The sequence below is a fragment of the Pipistrellus kuhlii genome, unplaced genomic scaffold (genome assembly GCF_014108245.1).
Source record: "Pipistrellus kuhlii isolate mPipKuh1 unplaced genomic scaffold, mPipKuh1.p scaffold_m20_p_1, whole genome shotgun sequence".
Taxonomy (NCBI): Eukaryota; Metazoa; Chordata; class Mammalia; order Chiroptera; family Vespertilionidae; genus Pipistrellus; species Pipistrellus kuhlii.
The window spans coordinates 34,613,766-34,638,648 of record NW_023425404.1 but is presented as its reverse complement, the minus strand read 5'-3'; the positions used below and the strand labels follow the sequence as shown (position 1 = coordinate 34,638,648).

At 45.0% G+C, this 24,883-nt stretch overlaps 1 protein-coding gene and 1 long non-coding RNA gene across 6 annotated transcripts in view; one reads left to right on the top strand and one right to left on the bottom strand.

Moving 5' to 3' along the window:
- DAPK2 (death associated protein kinase 2) overlaps positions 1–3,331 on the bottom strand; it is a 112,051-nt gene extending 108,720 nt beyond the window's left edge. The window contains exon 1 of one of the 5 annotated variants that reach the window (XM_036439455.2): positions 3,259–3,331. The gene's annotated coding sequence lies outside the window, so the exon portion shown is untranslated. Of the gene's footprint in view, positions 1–2,994; positions 3,239–3,258 lie in introns of those variants that run through there. The other 4 variants (XM_036439449.2, XM_045581710.1, XM_045581714.1 and 1 more) reach the window with 4 other exon arrangements.
- An 18,146-nt stretch (positions 3,332–21,477) lies between these two features.
- The window catches only part of LOC123652363, a 30,986-nt gene continuing 27,580 nt past the window's right edge, over positions 21,478–24,883 (top strand). The window contains exon 1 of the long non-coding RNA XR_006741659.1: positions 21,478–21,493. This is a non-coding gene — a long non-coding RNA (uncharacterized LOC123652363). The remainder of the gene's footprint in view (positions 21,494–24,883) is intronic.

Here is a 24,883-nt window from a genome sequence, read left to right as displayed (position 1 = left end):
ACAGCCAAAACAGACCTTTCCCATTCTCCCAAAACAATGGCATTACTAAACAACAATGAGAATAAACTACTGCTATCTGCAACTGCACGGATGAAACTCACAAACGAAATGTTGAATGAAAGAAGCGAGACATGAAAGACTTCATAATGTGTGCTTCCACTTGAGCAAAACTACTCTATGGAGCTAGAAATCCGAACAGTGGTTGTCCCTGGGTGAGCGATTGTGCCCGGAAGGAAACACAGGGGGGTCTGGGTGCTGGCAATGCTGCCCCCTGATCTGGGTGGTGGTTCCATGGGTTTATAGGATGTATACTTACTTTGTACACAGTTTTACATAGTTAAAAAGTGAGTCTAATATCTACCTTATGGGAGAGATGAGATAACATATGTAAAATCTTTTAAGTAGTGTTTGGATGGTCCCTCCTGCCTATGGTCTTGGAGCCCAGGAGAGCAGAGGTTGAGACAGTCTCACCTCTGTCCCCTTGAGGTAGGTGGTATACAGCAGGCGCCCCATAAAGGATGATACCTCATCAGGCAAAAACAGCTGATAACAGCCAAAAGCCTTTTCCTCATATCTGTCCCCAAGATGAATTTGCATTTTAGTTTAGAAACAAGAAACTAAAAGAGAGAAACTCTGAGGGGGGGATTACAGTCACAAATTAGGACCCAGAGGCACAGGCCCGTTTCTGGGTCGGCAAAGATAAAACCACATGGCAGAGGGGAGGGACACAGCGACAGCTTTTGCTTAGAGGCATAGACCATCAGCTGCAGACATTTCAATGATGAGGCCCCTCTTAATGCCCACATTTCTCTTAATGGAACCTCCTGAATTCACCTTCCTGCCCCCAACCCTCACACTAGGCTAGTGGTCAGCAAACTCATTAGTCAACAGAGCCAAATATCAACAGCACAACGATTGAAATTTCTTTGGAGAGCCAAATTTTTTAAACTTAAACTTCTAACGCCACTTCTTCAAAATAGACTCACCCAGGCCGTGGTATTTTGTGGAAGAGCCACACTCAAGGGGCCAAAGAGCTTCATGTGGCTCGCAAGCCACAGTTTGCCGACCACGGTACTAGGCAATACTTCTGATTTCCTAGAGCCTCGCAGAAAGGGGCCTCAGAGACCATCTGGGGGATTTTTAGACTCTGCTCCAGGAGACAGCAGTGTGAGAAAGGGGACCCAGAGCAGTTTCACTTCATCCATACTAGATGCTGGGGTTCTGTGAGAGAATTCATGGGGGATGGGGGTGTGAAAACCACTGCTATTTAGTCTAACCCACTTGTTTTACAAAAGGAGGAAACTGAGGTCCAGAAAGGAGAAGGGGTGTGCTAAAAGCCACCCAGCCAGCCCACTCCGGCTGCTCCTCCTGGGCTGCTGTTGGCAGCACCTCTGACGGTGGCACTAGAGTTGGCCTCTGAAGGACAACCTAGGAGGAGGCGTCCAGACTGGAGGGTCCCCCATAGGAGGGTCTCTCAACCCTATCGAGCCCTCTTCCCCACTGGCCCCAGCTACTCAGCTGACCTCCCAGAGACCCTCACCCCTCCTCACTCCTCCTCCCCGCGCAAGTCACTGAAGTGGGACCATTGCCAGGGGCCATGAGTGATTATCCCCTTACACCTCCCACCCCACTCCCGCCATTAGGGGTCATCACATTCAGGCTCTGAGGAGTCTTGTGGACAGGGACGGGGTGGGAGAGAGTAGAGGGGGGATCTGGCATTACAGAGCTCCTCCAGGCATTTGAGGCTGTGACCCATCCCAATCTCTGAGGCGGAAGTGGGGCTCGGAGGAGATGAGCCACCTGCCTAAGCTGTTGTGAGAAAACTCCATCTTTCTGATGAAGATCCAGCCCTACTGGGCAGCCTGCTGGTTCACCCCCACATCCAACAGGGGGCCTTAGGAAAATGCTCAGGGTCAGCTCAGGTTTCGTTCCTACCAACTGGAAACTTGCCCCAGACCAGCATACACCACCCACAACCACATCCACATCCCCTGTGTCCCCTGCCCAAGTCTCTCCCAAAACTGCTGAATTATCAGTGGGGCCATTTTAGGTGCCAAAAACACGTCCTGGGAGATGGGTGGTTTGGTAAGAGCAGGACTCTGAAAACATTTATGAGGGGCCCAGGTAGCAGCACTCCTCAATCTCCAGGATTCTTCCAGAAACGCCTTACACAGAGACGGTTAGGAAATGAGAGTGAGAAGCCAGAGAAACCCCCAACTACTACCGCTGGATCCAGAGGACAAGGTGTCAAAGGCAGTGCTCAGTCTACCTGCCCACGGGGACCTTCCCACCTGCCCCAGTGTGCACTCCAGATCTGCCTCACCTGTGTGGCCTCCATGCTCACCTCTCCTTCTTTTCGCTTTCCTAAAGGGAAACGCTAATCATGCCCACATGCCAGGAGACATCCACAGTGGCTGGCCCAGAGTCGGAGGCAGCTGCTGACAGCACCCTTCTGTGCCTTCCTCCCTCATCCCCCAGCCACCTCAGCTCTGCCCCAGGCCGGGTCCGGATGACAGGACTCAGAGCTCCATCCTGCCGCACAGGAGGCTGGCGGTGTGCTGAGCAGCCTCCAGCATCACCTGCGAAGCTGGAGGAGAAGGAGTCCTGCGAGGAGGAGGCGGTGGATGCTGAGGAAACCTGGCTCCTCTTTTCCCAGAAATCTGGGGTCCTCGCCCCCGTCCAAGGGCTCTAACCTAATGGAAGGAGGTCTGTTCCCCACCTCCTGCTTGGGTGCCAGGCCTCTGCCCTCCGCCCCCGGCCCCGGATCAAACCACCAGACTGCGGAGTGTGCCCCGGGGGTGCCGCGGGCAGGTCCGGCGAGGCCACAGCGCCCAGACCACGGCCGGCCAGACCCGCGGGCGGCGTCAGGAGCCCGGGCTGCGGGCTCGGAGAGCACAGGGTGAGTGCCCCGGGCAACTGGCTCCTCCGCCAACCCAGCCCGGGGCACCGCTGCGGCGGGCGTGCGCCCCGTCCTGCGCGTCGGGCGCTACTCACGGCGGAAGGCTGCGCGGCGGCGGGCAGGGGGCGCGGCGGGGTGCGGGGTGCGCGGCGCTGGCTCCGCTCTGCTCCTCGCGCTCCGGCGCCCTCGGGCCGCCCGCCGGCCCGCCCCGCCGCGGAGGAGCCGAGGGGCGGAGCGGCCAGCCCCGTCCCAGGCGCCGGCTGGACGCGCGCCCGGGGACCCAGGACGGGGCTCGGGGCGCCCCCTGCTGGGAGCCCCACGGGACAGCCCAGGATGCGGGCCCAGGGCCCGGCGGTCACCTCCAAAGCTCCGGCAGGACCTGGCCGGCGTCCCCACCCGCTCCGCGGCTCACGTGCTGGGCCGCCCGGACCAGCCCGCTCACCTCTGCGCGCCTTGCCTGCAAAGTGACTTAGACGGGCTGATACGTGAGACGCAGCCTGGCACGATCGCTCAGAAAATGGTATTTCCTTCCCAAAGAAAACACACCGTGAGAGAGGAAGTCCCACGGGGGAATAGGCCGTTTCCTCCCTGACACCAGCGTGCGCCCTTACACTGCCCAGCTGCCTCTGGGAGCCTCGCACCACGTTTCACCGCGGGGTGGGGACTCCCCTCCTCCCACCGCCCTCCTCCCACCGCCCTCCTCCCACCGCCCTCCTCCCACCGCCCTCCTCCCACCGCCCTCCTCCCACCGCCCGGCGTGGGAACCCCCGGCCCCGCGGCCCTCTGCGCCCCCAGCCCGGGATGGTTGCTGGTTAGCAGCCGCATCAGCATCACCCCTTCCCTAAGGAAGGACTTGGGAGAGGGTTCTCCCTCTCTTCCTCACCTCCAAATCCCAGCAGGAAAAAGGAATGAGGGGGGTGGGGGAGGAAGAAGAAGCTGAACTTCCCGCCAAGTTCCCTGGTCTCCCTTCAAGATAAGAGGCTGTTTAAAGGAAATGGAGTTCCCTTCTCAGAGCTCCCATCCCTAAGTCACCACGGGGCTTCTCAAGGCAGTTGTAGAGTCCTGCCTGCTATGGGGTCAAAGCCCAGCTCTGCCATCCCCCCATTCCACCACCACCACCCCTCACAGTCTTGAGCACGGCACCCGAGCTTTTCCTTCATCAGTAAGGCAGGGGGAACACCCCTTCTTACAGCGTCTAACAGAGCAATTGTGAGGCTGAAACGAGGCAGAGTGTGTAAGATGCACCTCCAGAACCTCTCCCAGAGTGCAACCGCCCCTCCACCCTTTACCCTTTCCCACACTGAGGTGTTGTCAAGTACAGATGGCCTGCCTTCCCGCTGACCCACACCTCAGAGTCTGGGACAGCCTGGGGAGAGACGCCAGAGCGTCCTTGTTTACAACTTTACAACATCCCAGGACAGGGCAGGCTCTGCGCTCCCTCTCCCAGGCCACCATGCTGCCTGGAGTAATCACCCCAGACCAGGGGTGGCTGCTTCCGGAGTCAGCGAGCAGGAGACAGCCACGGAGCCTTCACTGCTCGTTTCCAGTGCAACAAACCACCCGAGCCTTTCGCAGCTAAAATTTCAACTTCCCTAGACCCAACAATTCTGAGGGTCAGGAATCCAAACAATGTACAGCACTCTGCTCCACAGAGTCTGGACTTCCCCTGAGAAGCTCTGAATGGTTGGAGGGTGGAATATTCCGGCGGCTTCTTCATGCACACGGCTAGTGCCTGAGTCATGGTGAGTCCGAGGCTGAGCACAGCTGACACTGCTGTAGCATCTACATGTAGCCTCTCCCTCCGTTCCCCTCTAAGATTCATACTTAATTCCTAATTTGCAGCAAGTGTTCCCCTGCATGAAGCAAAGCAGACATTTTTTTATTTATTTTATAGTTGGCAACTTAGAGAATATTGCCACTGGAAAGGCCATTGTCATTCATCTCATCCAGCCTGGTCATCTTTCCAATGTGGAAACAGGCTCAGAGAAGAGAAGCAGTTTGCCCAAGGTCACACGACTGGTGAGAGGCAGAGCTGGGACTAGGACCAGGCCTCCTCAAGATTCTCAGTTTGGTGCTCTTCCCACTGACCCTGCCAAATGCAATTGCCTAGAGAGGTACCATCTGGAAATGCATTTTATGCCTAAGGTCAAGTGGCTCTAGCAGCCCCTCACCTGAGAGCAGCAGCAGGACACTGAGTACTGAACATGTTACCAAGGCAGCAGGAGGCAGAGAACAGGAGGCCCCAAGAGTAGTGACAACAAGGACACTGCCTCCACAATGAAGCCAGGAGAAGGCCGGAGAATTAACAGCTAAGAATTGTCCTGGCCAGTGTGGCTCAGTTGGTTGGAGCACCATCCCATGTCCTGTAGGGTCACAGGTTCGATTCCTAATCAGGCACATACCCAGGTTGCAGATTTGATTCCCCGTTGGGTGCATACGGGAGGCAACCGATTGGTGTTCTCTCTCACATTGATGTTTCTTTCTCACTCTCTCCCGCTCTCTTTCTCCTCTCTCTCTTCCTCCCTCCCCTTCCTTTCTCTCTAAAATCAATAGAATTGCCTGGCCCAGTGTGGCTCAGTGGTTGAGCATTGACTTATGAACCAGGAGGTCTGCCGAAACTGGTTTGGCTCAATGGATAGAGCATCTGCCTGTGGACTGAAAGGTCCCAGGTTCGATTCCAGTCAAGGGCATGTACCTTGGTTGCAGGCACATCCCCAGTAGGGGGTGTGCAAGAAACATCGATGAGTTTCTAACTCTCTATCCCTCTCTCTTCCTTTCTGTAAAAAATCAATAAATATATATATTATTAAAAAAAAAAAAAAAAAAAAAAAGAAGAAGAAGAAAGAAAAAGAAAGAAAGAAAGAAAGAACCAGGAGGTCACTGTTTGATTCCCTGTCAGGGTACATGCCTGGGCTGTGGGCTCGATCCCCAGTTTGGGGAGTGCAGGAGGCAGCCGATCAATGACTCTTTCTCATCATTGATGTTTCTCTCTCTTTCCCCCTCTTCCTTCTTCTCTGAAACCAGTAAAAATATAAATAAATAATAAAATAAAATTGTATGCCTGGGCTGAGACCAGTTTGGCTCAGTGGATAGAGCGTCGGGCCTGCGGACTGAAGGGTGCCGGGTTCGATTCCGGTCAAGGGCATGTACCTTGGTTGCGGGCACATCCCCAGTTGGGGGTGTGCAAGAGGCAGCTGATCGATGATTCTCTCTCATCGATGTTTCTAATTCTCTATCTCTCTCCCTTCCTCTCTTTAAAAAAATCAATAAAATATATTTTTAAAAATATGCCTAGGTGAGGACTTTTAAAAAAGAGAGATAAGATGTTATTTTCCATCTTTTACGGATGAGGTCAGTGAGACTTCAGGGAGCTGACTTGTCCAAGCTAACCCAGCCTGGAAGTGGCTGAGCTGTGATTCGAATCTTGTCTGTGCATCTCCAGACCCCAAGCTCTTTCTGCTCCCCGCCCCCACTCCACTGCCTGCCCTCACCTGAACTTCCAAGTATTCTAAAACAGCGATAATGCAGGAGTTATTGGATGCCCATCAGAAATGTCCCAGGGGGCCGGAACCGGTTTGGCTCAGTGGATAGAGCATCAGCCTCTGGACTGGAAAGTCCTGGGATCTATCCGGTCAAGGGCATGTACCTTGGTGGCGGGCACATCCCCGGTGGGGGCTGTGCAGGAGGCAGCTGGTCAATGTTTCTCTCTCATTGATGTTTCTAGCTCTCTATCCCTCTCCCTTCCTCTCTGTAAAAAAACAATAAAATATTTTTTTAAAGTGTCCCAGGGGTGTTTAAAAAGCCCTAGGCTCAGACTGCACCCCCAGGCCAATTACATCAGAAACTCTGGGGTCTGGGCATCGATAGTGGTTAAAACTGCCCAGGTTTAAAAGTACCGGTTCCAAAGTACCGGCTGAGAACCACTTTATTCATGTCACAGAGACCTGAGGCATCCTCCCCCAACTTGCCCATCTGTGAACACATCTGAGCACCTATCTGTGCCAGGCTCGCCAAGGGACTGAGACAGAAAGGAAGCCACAGGAGCGTGCAGCTTCCATCGATGAGAAGACAAGCCCACGGGGAAAGCTGTAACTGATGCAGACAGTAAAGTTCGATGGAAGTGGCGACACCCTAACGCACACTTTGGTGCCTGGCAGAGCCTAACAGCCTGCTGACAAGGAGGCAGGGCCAGGAAGAAGGTGCTGCATGTGTCCGTGGGGGCCGCCGGCACCAGGGTTGGCATGAGGATGCAGTGTGTGTGGGCTAAATGCAGAAACGTTCATGCCAGGTGCCTCAGTGTGTGACCGAGGGCAGGCTTCGTGATCTCACTGTGCCTCATTATCCCCATTGGTCGAGTGGAGCTAAGAATGGCATTTATCTCATAGGTTGTTGTGAACGTTCAATTAGTTGCGTGAAGGACTTCAATCAGTGTCTGGCACATGATAAAGTGCTCAGTGAGTAATAGCTATGTTTGTTCTTACTTAAACGTCTGGGGTGACCTCCCTGAGAGGAGGAAATGGGCCTCACCCATCTTTGTACCCCACCACCCCATCCCCCCAGCATGCCCCAGAGCAGGTCCTTAGCAAGTGTCAAAGTCTGGAAGACAGGCTGTTGTTTTTTTTTAATGGCAACATCGTCTTCTTTAATTTCTTTTTCTATTTGTCAAATATTTTTCCATTGATTTTTAGAGGAAGTGGAAGGGAGTGGGAAAGAGAGAGAAACATCTCTCACTTCGATTGGTTGCCTCCCGCACGCCCTGACTAGGGCCAGGGGTTGAGCCTGCAACGGAGGTACATACCCTTGATGGGAATTGAACCAGGGACCCTTCAGTTTGCAGGCTGATGCTCTATCCACTGAGCCCAACCAGCCAGGGCTGGAAGACAGACTTCTTGACAACAATCCGGTGCTGACTTTTTCTTGGGCATCAGAGCAGGCAGGGCAAGGGCACAGGTGGCTCCTTCCCCGCTGGCTCACCGCCCTGGTGGGAGGCAGACAGGAAGCAGCCCCTCCCAGCAATGGCCTGGTAGCTTGGCTTCTCAGCCCTTCCCAGCCCTGCCCACTCTGCCCTGTGCCCTCTGCTCTCCCACGCCCCGCCAGGCAGGGTCACAGGAGTGGACCTGGCAGCCTTTCCTGCTTCCTCCCTCAAGAGACTGTGGCTCCTGCCACCAGAGGCAGCCTCTTCGGCCTCTGGCCCTGTTGTACTCAGCAAGGTCATGACCCAAAATCAGGGCTGGGGCTGGGAAGGGGAGGATAAGAGGCAGAAAGGGGCTGGAGCACAGGAGGACTTGCCTTCCCTGGAGCCCTGGAGGATGGGGATTCCTGGGCACATGTCACATTCATTCACTCGGCAAACAGTCAGGGGCACCTCCTTCGGGTGGTCCAGGCTCAGAAGTGTGATTCCAGCAAGCACCATGAAGGGCTTGAGGGGAGGAGAGGCTTCATTCAAACTCCAAAGAGGAGGAGCAGGAGCATAGAAGATGTGGGAGGGAGGGAGTGACCATAGGGGGGGTAGCTTGCTGGGGGGTATGAAACCACCTGCATTTGCTGCCTGGACTCCCACCTGAGCCAGCACAGGAGTCACACTGTGGGACCAGGGACCAGGGATATAACATCACCTTCTATTTGGGGAAAAGATTGGAGACATAGACACCGAGGACTTACCTTAAAGTCCCCAAACTGTCCCACCATTAGGGCTACAAATTCCACCCACCTACTTCTCTAAGCTCGGAATCAGATAGGCTTATTTAAATTCCTGTTTTCAGCCATTTTCTGGGCAAGTCACTTCCCTGATCTGAGCCCTAGTTCCCTCATCTGTGAAATGGGAATAATCACACCTCACTCTCAGGGCTGATATGAGAAGCAGGCAAAATATTTGAGAGAGTACTGGTATACTAATAAATGTCAGTTTCTCTTCCAAAAGAGATCCCTCCCTCTCTTGAGACAGTTTGTCACTTGTGCCATATCTCTTCGGCCATGTTGTTCCTGTCACAGTCACTGAAATATTATACTTTCTTCCTTTATCTTTCATTTATCTAAGGCTCAGCTCAATTCCAATCTCGTTCAATTCTCAGACATTTCCTGCTCCCCGTCCTGGGCCAGGCCCTGAGACAAGTGAGGCACCAGCCCTGCCTTTTGGGAGCTCTAAGCCAAGCAGAGGAGATAACATGGGAACAAATGCCCAGAAGCCCATGCTCTGGAGCCAGGCTGGAAGCTGGGCAGAGCACCAGGGAGCCCAGCGGTGGGAGGGATGGTCTGTATGCCTGGGGACCGGGGCAGGGAGGCTCCTCAGAGGAGAGAGCTCCTCTACGATGTCACAGTCACATCTGCTGAGCTGGAGCTGATTTCACTTCCCTATGTTTGTTAATGGGCCCTTCGAGTGACTCCTGTCATCCCTCTCCACACGCTGCTGATAATGTGGTTGGACCATCAGAGGCCTTTGGTGGATCCATAAGGGAAGGATGGGTAGGACAGCATTTCCTCCCATCTTCCTCTGAAGAGAAACTTCAGTTCAGATCCTTCCACACCCTGCCTGATAGCTGACCTCTGCGTTGCTGGCCTGCCCACTCAGACCACTGCTCTGCCCTCCCCTCCCTGATATTCATGCTGACTCCATCTTGGCCAAGCCCAGGTTATGACCCAGATATGAGCAGCTACATCCAGGAAACCAAAGGCACAGAAGGCCAAATGCAACCGTCTACAGTGGCCTCTGCCCCAACAGGGTTGAGCCCTACTCCTTCCTTTCCAGACCTGCTTTCCAGACTCCCTCAGCTCGTTCCTTTCAGTAGATTTTCTGCCCTCTTACTCTTGGTTCCTGTCACTTCATCCACAGAGAATATTTTCATTCTTCTACCCACACCAAACCAACACATATAGAGAGAACCTATCATGAGCCAGACACTGTACTAAATGTTTTCCTATCATTTCATTTAATCCCCAAGTTGAATACCTTTATATAATTATTATTTTAATGGAGAGATGGAAAAACTGAGATTAGAGAGTATAGGCCATGTCCATGTGTTTTGACTGTCCACTTTCCAATGTCCCCTTCCTATCTGAGAGGAAACAATTATGGCGGCAGCATTAGGGTGTAAGTGGATGTGATAGACCATCTCCCACACAAAAACCGAAGAGAGAAAATTCTCTTTTCCCCAACCTCAGTATCAATGAGATCACTGGCTTGGCCAACCAGATACTTCTGTATTGAATCCCAAGTCAGTAAAGCCAAGCTGTTCACAACGGGCATCAGAAGTGGTGGAGGCATCTTAAACAGATTATTCCAGCTTTTTAAAAAAAAAAAAATTATTGATTTAAAAGAGATATAAAGAGGGGGTGGGGATTGGTAAGGTATGTACACATATAATACCTTAATAAAAAAAATGAGAAAATAAATAAATAAATAAGAGATATAAAGAGAAACATTGATTTGTTGTTCCATTCATTTATGCACTCATTGGTTGCTTCTTTTTTTTTTTTTACATTTTTTATTAAATTATTATCTGTGTACATATTTTAACATTGCTCACCCCCTTCCATATATACCCTCCCTCCCCAGAGTTTTGTGTCCATTGGTTGTACTTATATGCATGTATACAAGTACTTCGGTTGATCTATTATCTCCCTCAGATCTCCCTACCCTCCCGGCTGTAATTTGACAGTCTGCTTACTGCTTTACTGTCTCTATATCTATCTTTTGGTTCATCAGTTTATAATGTTCTTTATTATCCATAAATGAGTGAGGTCATATGGTGTTTCTCTTTCATTGATTGGCTTATTTCACTCAACATGATGTTCTCCAATTCCATCCAGGTTGCTGCAAATGATGAGAATTCCTTTTTTATGGTAGCATAGTATTCCATTGTGTAGATGTACCATAGTTTTTGGATCCAATCATCTGCTGACGGGCACCTAGGCTGTTTCCAAATTCTAGCTATTGTAGATTGTGCTGCTATGAACATAGGGGTGCATATATCCTTTCTGATTGGTGTTTCTAGCTTCTTGGGATATATTCCTAGGAGTGGGATTACTGGGTCAAATGGGAGTTCCATTTTCAGTTTTTTGAGGAAACTCCACACTGTTCTCCACAGTGGTTGCACCAGTCTGCATTCCCACCAGCAGTGCACTAGGGTTCCTTTTTCTCCGCAACCTCGCCAACACTTGTCGTTTGTTGATTTATTGATGTTGGCCATTCTGACAGGTGTGAGATGGTACCGCATTGTTGTTTTGATTTGCATCTCTTGGATAATTAGTGACTTTGAACATGTTTTCATGTGCCTTTTGGCCTTCCTTCTGTCTTCTTTTGAAAATATTCTATTTAGGTCCATTGCCCATTTTTTAATTGGATCATTCATCTTCCTTTTATTTAGTTGTCGTTGGTTGCTTCTTGTGTGTACCCTGACTGGGGATCAAACCTGCAACATTGGCACATTGGATGAGCGCATCCAACCAACTGAGCCACCCAGCCAGGGACATTTGAGCTTCTTTGGTTCCTGCTGTTCAAGCCTCCCATTGAGTCTGAGTCCCTCTAGCCTTCCAGTAAATCTCTTTGTGCTGAGTTGGCAAGGACCTGATTGACGTAGGGAGAGCCAGGAACCAATGACATCTTCTTTCATACTCAGAGTTATCCACTTTGTCAAAAAACATCTAACACAGGAGAGAGCTGGGTGGAAATCCAGGATGATGATAAAGGAAGCAAGGATGACAGCATGCAGCAGGCCAAACAGCAACCAGTCCAGCTTGGAACCGGGGAATCTGCAGGGGAACAGAGGCCTTCAGGAGTGATGTCTCCAAAGAAAAAGTGAAACAGATGTATCTACCAATGTGTTTTAACCTACTGAGTGGTGCTCTTCAAAAGTTTGAAGACAGATTTGTTAAAAGTATATAGAAAAGTTAAATGAATGAATGACAGAGTGATTATTAACCCCAGGGAGAAAAAGGGGCATAAATAAATAAGGAAATATTCATCTCAAAATGCTAAAGCTCAACTTTGAACTGTGAATAATATTTACATGTCATAATGATGTGAATAAAATTTTATCTTATCTCAATCAAGAGAAGGATGGGGAATGAGAAAAATTATCTTTCATAGTAGGAAGTCAATAGATAAATAATATTGAAAAGTCAGGAATTTCTACAGTAAAAATTTTCTAGATGTAATTTACTTACAGGATATTTTTTCCTTACATGATATTACCCTACTATCCCTCCTTTTTTTTTTTTTTAATGGATGTTTTTGTAAATTTTGTAATGCAGTCTTGATAACTTTATTTTAAGTTTTTGCACAAAAATAAGACTGCTTTAGGTTCATTTCATGTTAAGCAATTTCACCGTGAAATGCATTACCAATAGAAATTTTAGTTAATACTTTAGGAACAGCTTTTTGTCCAGTACTTAAATTTTCTTGAATGTTCACTGATTTCTATTAACCAATTTAAATTAACCTGAAAACTTGATTACTATTTTACTGTCAACTTTAATACTCTAAAAACAATCTTAGTTTATCCTGTAAATATTAGTGGAAAGGATTATTTGCATTCTTGAGTAGGCCCTGAGCATTCCTGTTGCTATGCTGGATTTAGATATAGGGCAGCTGCTATTGGCCAAGTCTCCCTCTGCTACCTGGGTCTCCATCTAAGCTGGGCCAAGTCTCTGTCTGTTACCCGGGTCTCGATCTGAGCTGGGTGTGGGAAGCGAAGCAGCCACGGGAGCAGGAGACCTCCCTTCATATCAATAAAATTAAATTTTTTAAAAAGGTGGAAAAATCAGGTGGGATCGGATTAATAGAAAAATAAAGGCAAATAAAATCACAGCTCAACATAACAGAGTTCAGTTTCATAGTCACTAAGAATAACAGCATTTGTTGCACACCAATCACTATATATTATTATATAATATATGATAAGTCTCATCTATAAAATTCCCATTTTATAGATGAGACTTAGCAAGACTCACATAGTTAACATGTAGCAGAGACAGAATTTCAATCAGGAATTCTTTCCCCAGAGTCCCATTTATGCTGTGCCCTAAAGCTCCAGCCCCTGCAGTAACCATTAGGAAGAGCAGAGGTAGGGGAGGCAGGGGCTGCAGTGTGACCAGGATCATTCACGAAGTGCCACATCAGGCCAGCAGGCTCCTCCCCTTTGCTCTTCTAATCCTTGCCAGAGGATACAGCTTGGGGTTTGGGATAAAGCCTGAGAAGAGAACAACCTGCCTGGGGAAGCCTGCTAGTGAAAGTGGCATGGAGGTGGGGTGAGGGTGCTCAGGAGAAGCAGAGCAGATGTAACTCTGGCCCTCCATGAGGGATAGAGGATGCAAAAGGAAAGAAAGCTCCATCCAGAAGTAAAATATGACCATGGCTGGGCAGATCAGTTGGTTAGAGCATCACCCTGATACACCAAGGTTGTGGGTTCGATCCTGGTCAGGGCACATACAAGAATGAATTAATGGCCCAACTGGTATGGCTCAGTGGTTGAGCATCAATCTATGAACCAGGGTGTCATGGTTTGATTCTCGGTCAGGGCACATGCCTACATTTCTGGGCTGGATTCCCAGTAAGGGGCATGCAAAAGGCAACCAATCAATGATTCTCTCTCATTATTAATGTTTCTTCCTCTCCCTTCCTCTATGAAATCAATAAAAATATATTGCCCCACCTGGTTTGTCTCAGTGGATAGAATGTTGAACTGTAGGTAGAAGGGTTCTGGGTTTGATTCCCAGTCAAGGGCACATACCTTGGTTGCAAGCTCGAACCCTAGTCCTGGTTGGGGCACATGCACATCAATGTTTCTCTCTCTGTCTCTCCTTTTCCCTTTCACTCTCTCTAAAAGTCAATGGAAAAATATCCTCAGGTGAGGATTAACAAAACAAACAAATACATACATACAGAAATAAAATGTAAATATATATTTTTAAAAAGAATCAACCAATGAATGCATAAATAAGTGGAACAATAAATCAATGTTTCTCTTTTTCTCAAAAATCAATCAATCAATAGAAGTGAAATATGCCGTGGTGTACCGTGCTCAGAGTAAAACTACTTATTTATCAGTTTGTCCCCAATCTGTATGCTCCCCACCCAGTCCCCAACAGGAAAGCTAGACTAACCACACATCCAACCCACTTACACAGTTTGTAAACTGGAAAATATAGAAGTCTTCCAAAATAGAACAAAAAGATGAAAATATGGAGGAATGTTCAAAAGCATAGAGAACAGATCTAGAAAGTCCAACATTTGTTTAAAATGAGTACAGTATTAGGAAAGAAGAGAACAAATTTAGTCAAATCTTTGACTAAAAGAAAAAAAAAAAGGATAAAAATCTTCATATTAAAGAAACTCCCTAACTGCCAAACTGAGTTAACAACAACAACAAAAATATCCATACCACGGTACATCATGATAAAATTTCAGAACTCTAAAAAATCCTAAAAGAATTCAAAGGTAGAAAAGCATATTGCCTTAAGAAGAATACAAATCAGATCAACAACAGATTTCTCATTTATCAAACCAATCTGTCCACTAAGTATTAGAATGAAATGAAGCCATTTTTGCAAAATGGCTTAGATATCTTACCACACACATTTCATATGAAAACAATTACTCTAGAAAGTATAAAAATGTTAGAGAATCCCAAAAAGAAAATAACATAAGATATAAGAAATAGCTTAGGCTGAGTATCGCACACACACCCCACCCTGCCAAAATGGAATGCAGCTGGGGGGCGGGGGGGGAAGGATTATTTAGGGGCTGACACTTAAAGGACTCTCAAGCAAACTGCCAAATTTTAAGGACATGTATTATATTTCCTTCTTTGTGAACCCAATACTACTTCTACAGAATGTCTTAGAATCACCAGACCCCTTAAATTTATTGATTCGGAATTTCTAGGGGTGGAGTGAGAAATGTAAATCTTTTTAAAAATATTTTATTGATTTTTGGAGAGAAAGGAAGGCGAGAGGCAGAGAGAGAAACATTGGTAACAGAGAGAATCATCCATTGACTGCCTCCTGCATGTCCCCTACTGGGAATGCAGCCAGCAACCTGGGCATATGCCCTGACTAGGACTTGAACCAACAACCTCTTGGTGCATAGAATGACACTCAACCAACTGAGCCACCCCAGCCTGGCAAGAAATGTAATCTTTAACAAGTTCCTTAGGAGATTCATATCTACATTAAAATGAGACCCAATGCATATTGTATTAAAGGGAATTGCATATAATCATTAAAAATCTTATTTATTGGTTTTTAATTTCTAAAAATGACCTTATAAGCAAAGAATGAACTAGTTTATTTATAGGTACAGGTCAAAACGTAATGTTATAAACCTTGACAACACACAAAAAATATATTACTATCAAATTTGGGAAGTAAAAAGGGGAGAAGAGGTAGAAGGAAAGGATTTTGCTCTGGTTTATATGATTTTAAATTATAATGGAAATCTCCTAAGGGAAATGACTGATACGAGGGCTGGGGCAGGAAGAGTACAAGGTGAACCAAGAACTTCTTGTGCTAGAAAGAAAGGAAGTGCTCAGAAATGGGTGGTAACTAATGTCTCAAGGACCAGGGAGCCGACTTAAAGTGCCCTCCACTGGCCAGATTTGGAATAATTTGAGTATTGAAATAAATAATGATAAAAATAGATTATAGTTATTGAATAATTTTAAAAGAATCCATGTGTTATAATCTGACATTTTAAAATAAAAAATAAAACAAGGAGAGAAAAAGGAAGAATATTTTTTAAAAGAAAAATGTCAACTCACAAGAATAGAAGAAATGATGGAATTATAAAACTCACTATTTTGCCACCACGTAATATTGAAGGATTCAGGCAATACTCATCAATTGAAGAACAGAATACTCAGGTGGTCGCTAAGTATCACCCCACAGACTACTCATTAATGACAAAGAGAAAATTTCACTTGTACAATGGAGGATTCTGATAGATACCATATTAATAAAATGTTCAAATTTAGAACCAATAATTATCAGATAGCCCCAGCCAGTTTGGCTCAGTGGGTAGAGAGTCAGCCTGTGGACTGAAGGGTCCTGGGTTCAATTCCAGTCAAGGGCTTATACCTTGGTTGCAGGCTCCATCCCCAGCCCCAGTTTGGGCACATGCAGGAGGCAACTAATCAATGTGTCCCTCTCATATCAACTTTTCTCTCTGTGTATCTCTCCCTCTCCCACTCTCTAAAAACCAGAGAAAAAATATCCTCAGGTGATGATTAACAAATCCTATATAATAAAACCCTAATATGCAAACCTAGAAAGTAAGATAGTGCTCAAAAATATATGGTAGCTAATGTATCAAGGACATAATCCTATCAATGCTGCTTTTTTTTTTTTGAGTGGGAGAATTATATTGTGGTTATGAAGAATGTGATTATTCTTAGGACATGCATGTGGAGGTATTTAGGGGAACAATGGCATTATGTCTGCAACTATGCCTCAAATGGTTCAACAAGAGGAGAATATGTATATTGTACAGTGAAAGAAAGCTAAATACAGCAAGTTATAGTTAGTTGATAAACCTAGGTGAATTCTTCCAATGTCTCTGAGAGTGCAATCCTTCAAAATCAAAAGTTGGGGAAAGTAATACATAACACTTATTATGGTAACTAGCAAAAAAACTAAAAATAAGCATTGTTGAAAGTGATTATTTTGGGGGATTAACTCTGGGGTGAGTGTAAAAGATTTCTAGTTTTCATTTTCCAGTTTTTGAACTTTTTTTTTGTTTTGCTACGTTTCTATGTTACTTTATGATTTAAAAAACTAGTTTAATTAATAAAACAAAATATGTACAACAGAGGTTGGTCTGAGGATAGTAAACTTGTATTTCTGGAGGCCTCTTCATTCCAGAAAAGAATTAATAAATATCATGTTTAGTGCCCATTAATGTTCATCAAACTTTTAGACCTATTAGTGAGTGCTGAGGTTCTTAGAGCTTGTGTAGGCTTCCTCAGCCCTGTTTATTCACAAAAGTAGCATTTTTTAAGGGGTATTGCATTCTCTTTTTTTATTGTTTTTAGAGAGAGGGGAAGGGAAGGGAGAGAAAGATAGAAACACTGATGAGAAACATCTATCAGCTGCTTCCTGCACAGCCCCTACTGGGGACTGAGCCTGCAACTCGGGTCTGTGGCCTCGTCAAAAATTGAACTGGTGCCCTCTAGGTTCTAGAGTAGATCCTCAACCACTGAGCCACACCAGTCAGACAAGAGAATTGCGTTCTTTTGCTAAATCTTCCTAAGAGAAAAAAATATTGCTAAGAACATTAAATATCACTAATATGAAGACATATGAAGATGTAAATATTCTTCAAAAACTGATGAAAATGACAAAACAAGTAGAATGATATCTTGATTTTTATGTCCTATATTTTTTTTGCCAGGAAGTTCTCTGTCAGCCTACCTAGTCCCTGATTTAGTCTACAAAATAATTACAAAAACTAGAAAGTTTCACATTTTATTCTTTCTTTTAACTCACTTCATTCAGTGGGGAGAAATGACTTGCCCAAATTACACTGCTTATTATTGGCAAAAACCAGGCCTCTTTCCATATATCTGTCCTAACAGTCTTGGTCCTGGTTCATCATGCTGTGTGAGTGTGGACAGTCACTTAGAATCTTCTGGCCTCCATTTCCTTACCTATAAAATGCAATAATAAGATTAGATTAACATAAAATCAGTCCCCATAGTTGCTGATGGTAGCCATGTATTACAGTTGGAGAAAAGAAGGTCTAGCAAGGCTCTGCAACTTAGTAAGGTTCACCCTGCAAGGCAACCTTGATCTTTGCAAACATTCATTTTATACAGTAGTCCCCCCTTATCAACAGTTTCACTCTTCACAGTTTCAGTTACTTCAAATATTAAATGTCCCCAACCATTGATATCATTTGTTCCTGACATCCAATCACAGTCATGGTTCAGTGACTCAAGATCACCCAGAAGCAGATGATCCTTCTCTGACAAATCCTCAGAAGGTCAATAGTAGCCTCACACTGGTTACAATGCCTAAGTCATTGATCTCACTTCATCTCATTACATAGGCATTTTATCATCTCACATCATCACAAGGGTGAGTACAGTACAATAAGACATTTTGAGAGAGACTAGTTACATAACTTTTATTACAGTACTAGAGACTCGATGCACGAAGATTCATGCAAGAATAGGCCTTCCTTATTTTTTTTTAATATATTTTATTGATTTTTTACAGAAAGGAAGGGAGAGAGATAGAGAGCTAGAAACATCGATGAGAGAGAAACATCGACCAGCTGCCTCTTGCACACCCCCTACCGGGGATGTGCCCACAACCAATGTACATGCCCTTGACTGGAATTGAACCTGGGACCTTTCAGTCTGCAGACCGACGCTCTACCACTGAGCCAAACCGGTTTTGGCGAATAGGCCTTCCTTATGCTGGCTGCCGGTACCGCCTTCATTACGGCTGGAACCGCCTTTTCACTCTGGCCTGGATCTGCCTTTCTGCCTTCCCACACTACCCAGTGGCCCAGAGCAGCTGGGGTGGTGTGGGATGCCATGGTGACAACGTAAGCATCCCCCTCCCTTGCCCCCGGCCGCTTGGTGCCTGTATATGCAAATTAACCTGCCATCTTTGTTGGGTTAATTTGCATATTCACTCCTGTTTGGCTGGTGGGTATCACAAAAGTACAGTCAATTTGCATCTTACTCTTTTTTTAGTGTAGATGTTATTATAATTGTTATTATTATTTTTTTAATATATTTTATTGATTTTTTACAGAGAGGAAGGGAGAGAGATAGAGAGCTAGAAATGTCGACAAGAGAGAAACATCGTCCAGCTGCCTCTTGCACACCCCCTACCGGGGATGTGCCCGCAACCAACGTACATGCCCTTGACCAGAATCGAACCTGGGACCTTTCAGTCCGCAGACCGACGCTCTACCACTGAGCCAAACCAGCTATAATTGTTATTATTGTTAGTCTCTTACTGTGCCCAATTTATAAATTAAACTTTATCATAGGTATGTATGTATAGGAAAAAAACATAATATATAGAGAGATCGATTATCATCTGCAGTTTCAGGCATCCACTGGAGGTCATGAACGTTTTCCCCACAGATAAGGGGTTGACTACTATATTCTGACTCATCTAAACAGACTTCACCTTAATGTAGTCACAGTACTTTGATATGACAGCCTCAGGAATCCAAAACAAGGAAACTCAGCTGATGTGACCCAATTTAGCTTAATAAGCTTAACAAAAACAACAACAACAAAATATAATAACTATAACATTATCTAAAGAAGAAGAAGAAGAAGAAGAAGAAGAAGAAGAAGAAGAAGAAGAAGAAGAAGAAGAAGAAGAAGAAGAAGAAGAAAGGAAGATAGGAAAGAAAGAAAGAAAGAAAGGAAGGAAGGAAGGAAGGAAGGAAGGAAGGAAGGAAGGAAGGAAGGAAGGAAGGAAGGAAGGAAGACAGACCAGTAAGCTTTGCTAAAGGGTCATAATCACTTTTAATTTTGCATGAATCAACAAATTAGCAACTGTGGGCCACACTCAATATTAATCACTCCTGTGATTGTCAATTATGCTAAAGAGTCCTTGGAAGCTCCAGAAGGCCAGAATCTACTGTGGCTACTATAATAGTAGATAACTTTAAATTTCAAGTTAGAAGAAACCTTAGAGATTATCTAACACTGTCAGTTCATAGCAGGAAGAAGGAGGCCCAAACTCGGGAAGTGACTTTTACTCGAGTTTAGAGTTTACACACGTCTGGGGGCAGAGCCAGGATTAAAGTTCAGGCTTCTTGACCCTCATCCAATGAACATTCATCACATGAAATGCCAAAGCTAAAGACCTGGGTGAAGCTGAATCCCCTCATTATGACCCAGGTGAGACTGAAATAATTAAACAGGAAAACCAGGAGCTGTGGGAGGTATGAGAAGCATCTAAGAAGATATGAAATAGAAAACACATTCAAGATAACCAAGAATATGAGCAGTACTAGTGCTACAGTACTAGGCCCAGGTATTTAGATAAAATCAAAGGAAACTTACCCAAAGCTTCTCCCAAGGAGAAAATATTTTATTTATTTCCCACCTTAAAAAATATATTTAAAATCATTTTACGTAAGATACATATACTTTAAAAATAATTTTTGTGATTTAAATAACACTTAATAGGGGTTTTCAAGTTATTAAAAGAAAACATTCATTAGAAGTAAACTTTTTAGGCAGAGATAACTACTCTTAAAATTTTATAATTTTCTTCTATCCATTTTATATGTAAATACACTCTCTCTTTTTTTTTAATCCTCACCCAAGGATATGTGTGTTTTTTTAATTGATTTTTAGAGAGAAGGGAAGGAAGGAGGGAGGGTGAGAGGGAGAGAAAAGAAAGAGGAAGAGAAAGAGGGAGAGGAAGAGGAAGACAGAGTGAGAGAAAAAGAGAGATAAAGAGAGAGAGAAACATTGATATGAGAGAGAAATTTCGATTGGTTGCCTCCTCAACTTGCCCTGATCAGGATCAAACCCAAAACTTGAGTAAATCCCCCGACTGGGACTGAACCTGCTACTCTTTGGCGTACAGGATGATGGTCCAACTAACTGAGACCCAGCCAGGGCATCTTTTTTTTCAATTGGGATCACTCGTCATATATTATTTTGTATTTTGCTTTTATCTCTTAATTTTATCTTAGAATAAATGTAATTGGAATCTTTGAAAACATTAAAATTCCATTAAATGAATGTTGCATAAATTATTTAACACCTTACCAATTGTTGGACATTAAATTGTACATTTTTCAATATAAAAAAATTATGCTGTAACAAAACAAGTCTTCCCATGGTAGCATGTCACAAATTCAGCTATTTAAGAATCTTAATCTTCTTCATTCAAAAGAAGACTGCTTTTCTTCCTTGGTGTGTGTACAAATAAACCTGTTTTTGCATTACAAAAATTAAAAGGGAAAAAAAAGATACTGTGATCATGTAGCTCATAAAGTAGGATTTAAAAATAATGGTCACCAATAAGGTGGACTATTCAACAACTTGTGTCAAGACAATAATTAGCCATTTGGAGAAAAACTGAGTTGGCTGCCCGGTCTGTGTAGCTTAGTGGTTGAGCGTCACCCTATGAACCAGGAAATCATGGTTCAATTCCTGTTCTGGTTGGGGGCTCGATCCCCAGTGTGGGCATGCAGGAGGCAGCCATTCAATGATTCTCTTTCATCATTGATGTTTCTATATATCTCTCTCCCTCTCCCTTCCTCTCTGAAATCAATTTTTAGAATATTTTTTAAATTAACCAATGAATGCATAAATTTTTCTTTCCCTCCCCCCCTCTCTCCCTCTCTCTCTTCTCCTCTCTCTCTAAAATCAATAAATAACATTTAAAATAATCTATTATATCCCTGGCTGTTTTGGCTCAGTGGATAGAATGTCGGCCTGTGGACTCCTGGATTTGAGTCCAGTCAGGAGCATGTACCTCGGTTGGAGGTTCCCCACCCCTGGTCAGAGTGCATGCAGGAGGCAACCAATCCATGTGTTTCTCTCACATGGATGTTTCTCTCTGTCTCTCCCCCTCCTTTCTCTCTAAAAATCAATAATAAAATATTGTTGGGTGAGGATTAATGAATAAAAAATTAATAAAATATATATTATACATACCATTAATGAAACACTCCAACACTGTAAAAGTAATGAGCAAGCTCCTTGTAGATTGATATGGGGATATCTCAAAAATAATTTAAGAAGAAAGAAAGAAAGGAAGGAATGAAGGAAGAAAGAAAGATATAGAACAGCTGGGTCTAGTACAATATATGCTAAAATTTGTGCAAAAGAATATGCGTATTTGTATTAGATTTTACAGGCATAAAAGTTCTCTGGAGCAATAAGTAAGAAATGATTGACCAGGAAACCTATTGGGGAAGGGGAGAACTGGGTGAATAGGGTTGGGAAGAAATCTTTTCACTGTATACCTTTCTATGCTTTTTGCTGTTTGAACCACTTGAAGGTATTACTCATTCAAAAACGGAACAAATAATCGTTAATCAGTCTATGCAACCCAAAAATACTGGAAAACATACTTGCAGAATATATAATAGAAAATGTTAATATCCATCTATACTAATAAAAGGGTAATATGCAAATTGGTCACGATGCCCTCACAGTAACACCTAACAGCAGGCTGCGTGGGGTGACAAGGCCAGCAGGGGGGTTAGAGAGAGATGACCAAATGACTGACCAGCAGGCTGCGTGGATCAACCAGGCCAGGGGGGAGAGGCGGGGCAGTGAGGGGTGACCAGGCCGGTGGGAGGGGGTAGTTAAGGGCTACCAGGCTGGCAGGCAGAAGTGGTTAGGGGTGATAGGCTGGCGGGGTGGGGGGCAGTTAGGAGCAATTAGGAAGGCAGGCAGGTGAGCAGTTAGGAGCCAGCAATCACAGATTTTGAGAGGGATGTCCGACTGCCGGTTTCGGCCCAATCCCATGGGGTCCCAGATTGGAGAGGGTGCAGGCTGGGTTGAGGGGACCCCTTCTCCCCATGCATGAATTCCATGCACCTGGCCTCTAGTATTGGATAAATTGCTTTCTAAATAGCAAACATCTCAACAGAAAAATGAATAAAGGGTATAAACAGATATTTTTAAAAATCCCAATAGAAATATTGTTCAATCGTAGCAAACAAAGAAAGATAGCATATTTTAATCCTCCATGTTAGGCAAAGATTTTTCAAAATCATAATACCCTGTCGCAGTGTGGGTGGGGACACACACTGGCATCCTTGGTGGGATAGCAATTGGCACAATTTCTTCAGAGGGCCATTTGGTAATATGTATCAGAAACTTCAAAATTACTCATAACCTTTGGCAACGGAATTCCACATCTAAAAAGTCTTCTGTGATACTCATCCCAATCAGAACAAAGGCACAGACAGCCATGCGCCCAGGGGTATGACACCATTGAGTGCAGCCTCTAACCAGGCTCATCAGTGGTGGTGAATGTGCCTGAGGGGATGAGGGGGGGTTCCCTCAGCAGGTCCCTCAGCAGGTGCCAGGAACACCCAGGGCTGCGGACCCTACACAGTCAGTGCTGTGTTGTTTGTGGATGAAGACCGGAAACCAGGAAGCTGGCACTAAGGAATCATGCTTTGCTGCCACCTAGTGCTCCCCAGGTAACTGCACCCAGCCCGGGAGGAAAACTGTCTCCCCTTTAAGTAACTTTGCACCAAGGGGCCCGCTCCTCTCTGTTTAGCTAACAAACCCTAATAAAGCATTTACCATGTTCTAGGCATTGTGCTCTGCATTTATTAACACTCCCTCTTAATCCTCATAACAGCCCTCTGAAATAGGTACTTTTATCATCCTCATTTTATAAATGAGGGAACTAAGGTAAAGAGAGGTTAGATAACTACCTCAAGGTCACATAACTCCTCAGTGGGTGAGTCCGGGATTAGAACAAGTGGCAGATTGGCACCAGGGTCCGTGCTCTCAGCCAGCTCCTCCATGAGGGTCAAAGGTCTGGATGATACTAACAGCATTCAGAACCTCACAGCCCACACAGCAGTTGTGCCCCTTTCCCTAACACATCTGCCCCAAAGAAGTTCACACAGGGACTGAGTTTACCTCTGCCCCAGAGCAGTCTCACTTAAGTCAGAGACAAGTATTGTCCCAGGATAAACTCAGTGGATTTAAAAAAAAAAAGATTATTTTTTAATATTTTTATTGATTTCAGAGAGGAAGAGAGGAAAAAATAAAACCTCTCATCAATGATCAGCAACTTCCTGCACACCCCACACTGGGGATTGAGCCCACAACCTGGGCATATGCCCTGACGGATAATCAAACCATAACTAACTGGTTCATAGGTCGATGCTCAACCACTGAGCCATGCTGGCTGGGTTAAAAGAAAATCTTATTTGTAAAATACTTCATAATATATACATAAATATATAAGAAATAACAAATATTCAGTAACCACAAGCAGCTTAAAAATAGCATGTTTCCAGTAATGGTGCATCAGTGATGAGTTTTGGGGATACCAACAGGGCTATGAATGCAATTGGGCTGTCATAGCAACCCCTTTCCTTCTTAATAAACAGTCCTCCCCTATTATAGTTCATTGTATCCTGCTGGGACATCTGCATTTGGGTAAGATAGCAGTTGCTTCACAGTGGGGCTGAGAAAGCTTCTCCGTTATTTGTGGTGGTCTAAGAAAGTAGTGGCTCCCCACCAAGTCTGTGAACCCCTGGGCTCTGAGAAGTTACTGAAGGAATGGGAAGCCCAAGTCCCTAGCTGACATCATTTGTAGCCCAGAGTTATTAACCCAGGGTCCCTTGACTCCTCAGCAAACTTGGAGTCACATGCAAAGTTTTATGTGGTGCCTTTTCTTGTGGATGAAGGGGTCCACTCCATATCTCTTGTCAGAGTCTCCAAGAGGTCTGAGACCTTCCAAAAAGGTTAAGAATCGTTCCTACAGAAGAAGGGTTGGCAAATGGCCCACAGCTCAAATCCAGCACAATGCTTGTTTTTGTACAATCCATAAGCTAAGAATGAAATTTTCTATCTTAAAATGGTTTAAAAAACTCAAAAGAATATTTTATGATATGAACATTATATGGGATCCAAATTTGTGTCCATAAATAATGTTATTGGAACACAGCACTCTCATTCATTTGTATATTGTCATGCCCATTGTTGCACTACAAGAACAGATACATAGCCCAGGCACTGTGGCTCAGTGGTTGAGTGTTGACCTGTGAACAAGAGATCACGATTTGATTCCTAGTCAGGGCACATGCCTGGGTTGCGGGCTTGATCCCCAGTGTGGGGCATGCCATGAAGCAAGAAACTTAGTATTGGTGCCAAAAACCTTTTCTGGTTGAGTTTGTAATTTAGAAAGAAATGATTACAGTGATGACTAAAAATCAGCAACATCTTGTTACTTCTGAATTTATCTTTATGTGGTGGGTGACAGATTTTTAAAGATCTGGAAGAGAGCAGCCAAGATGGCTTA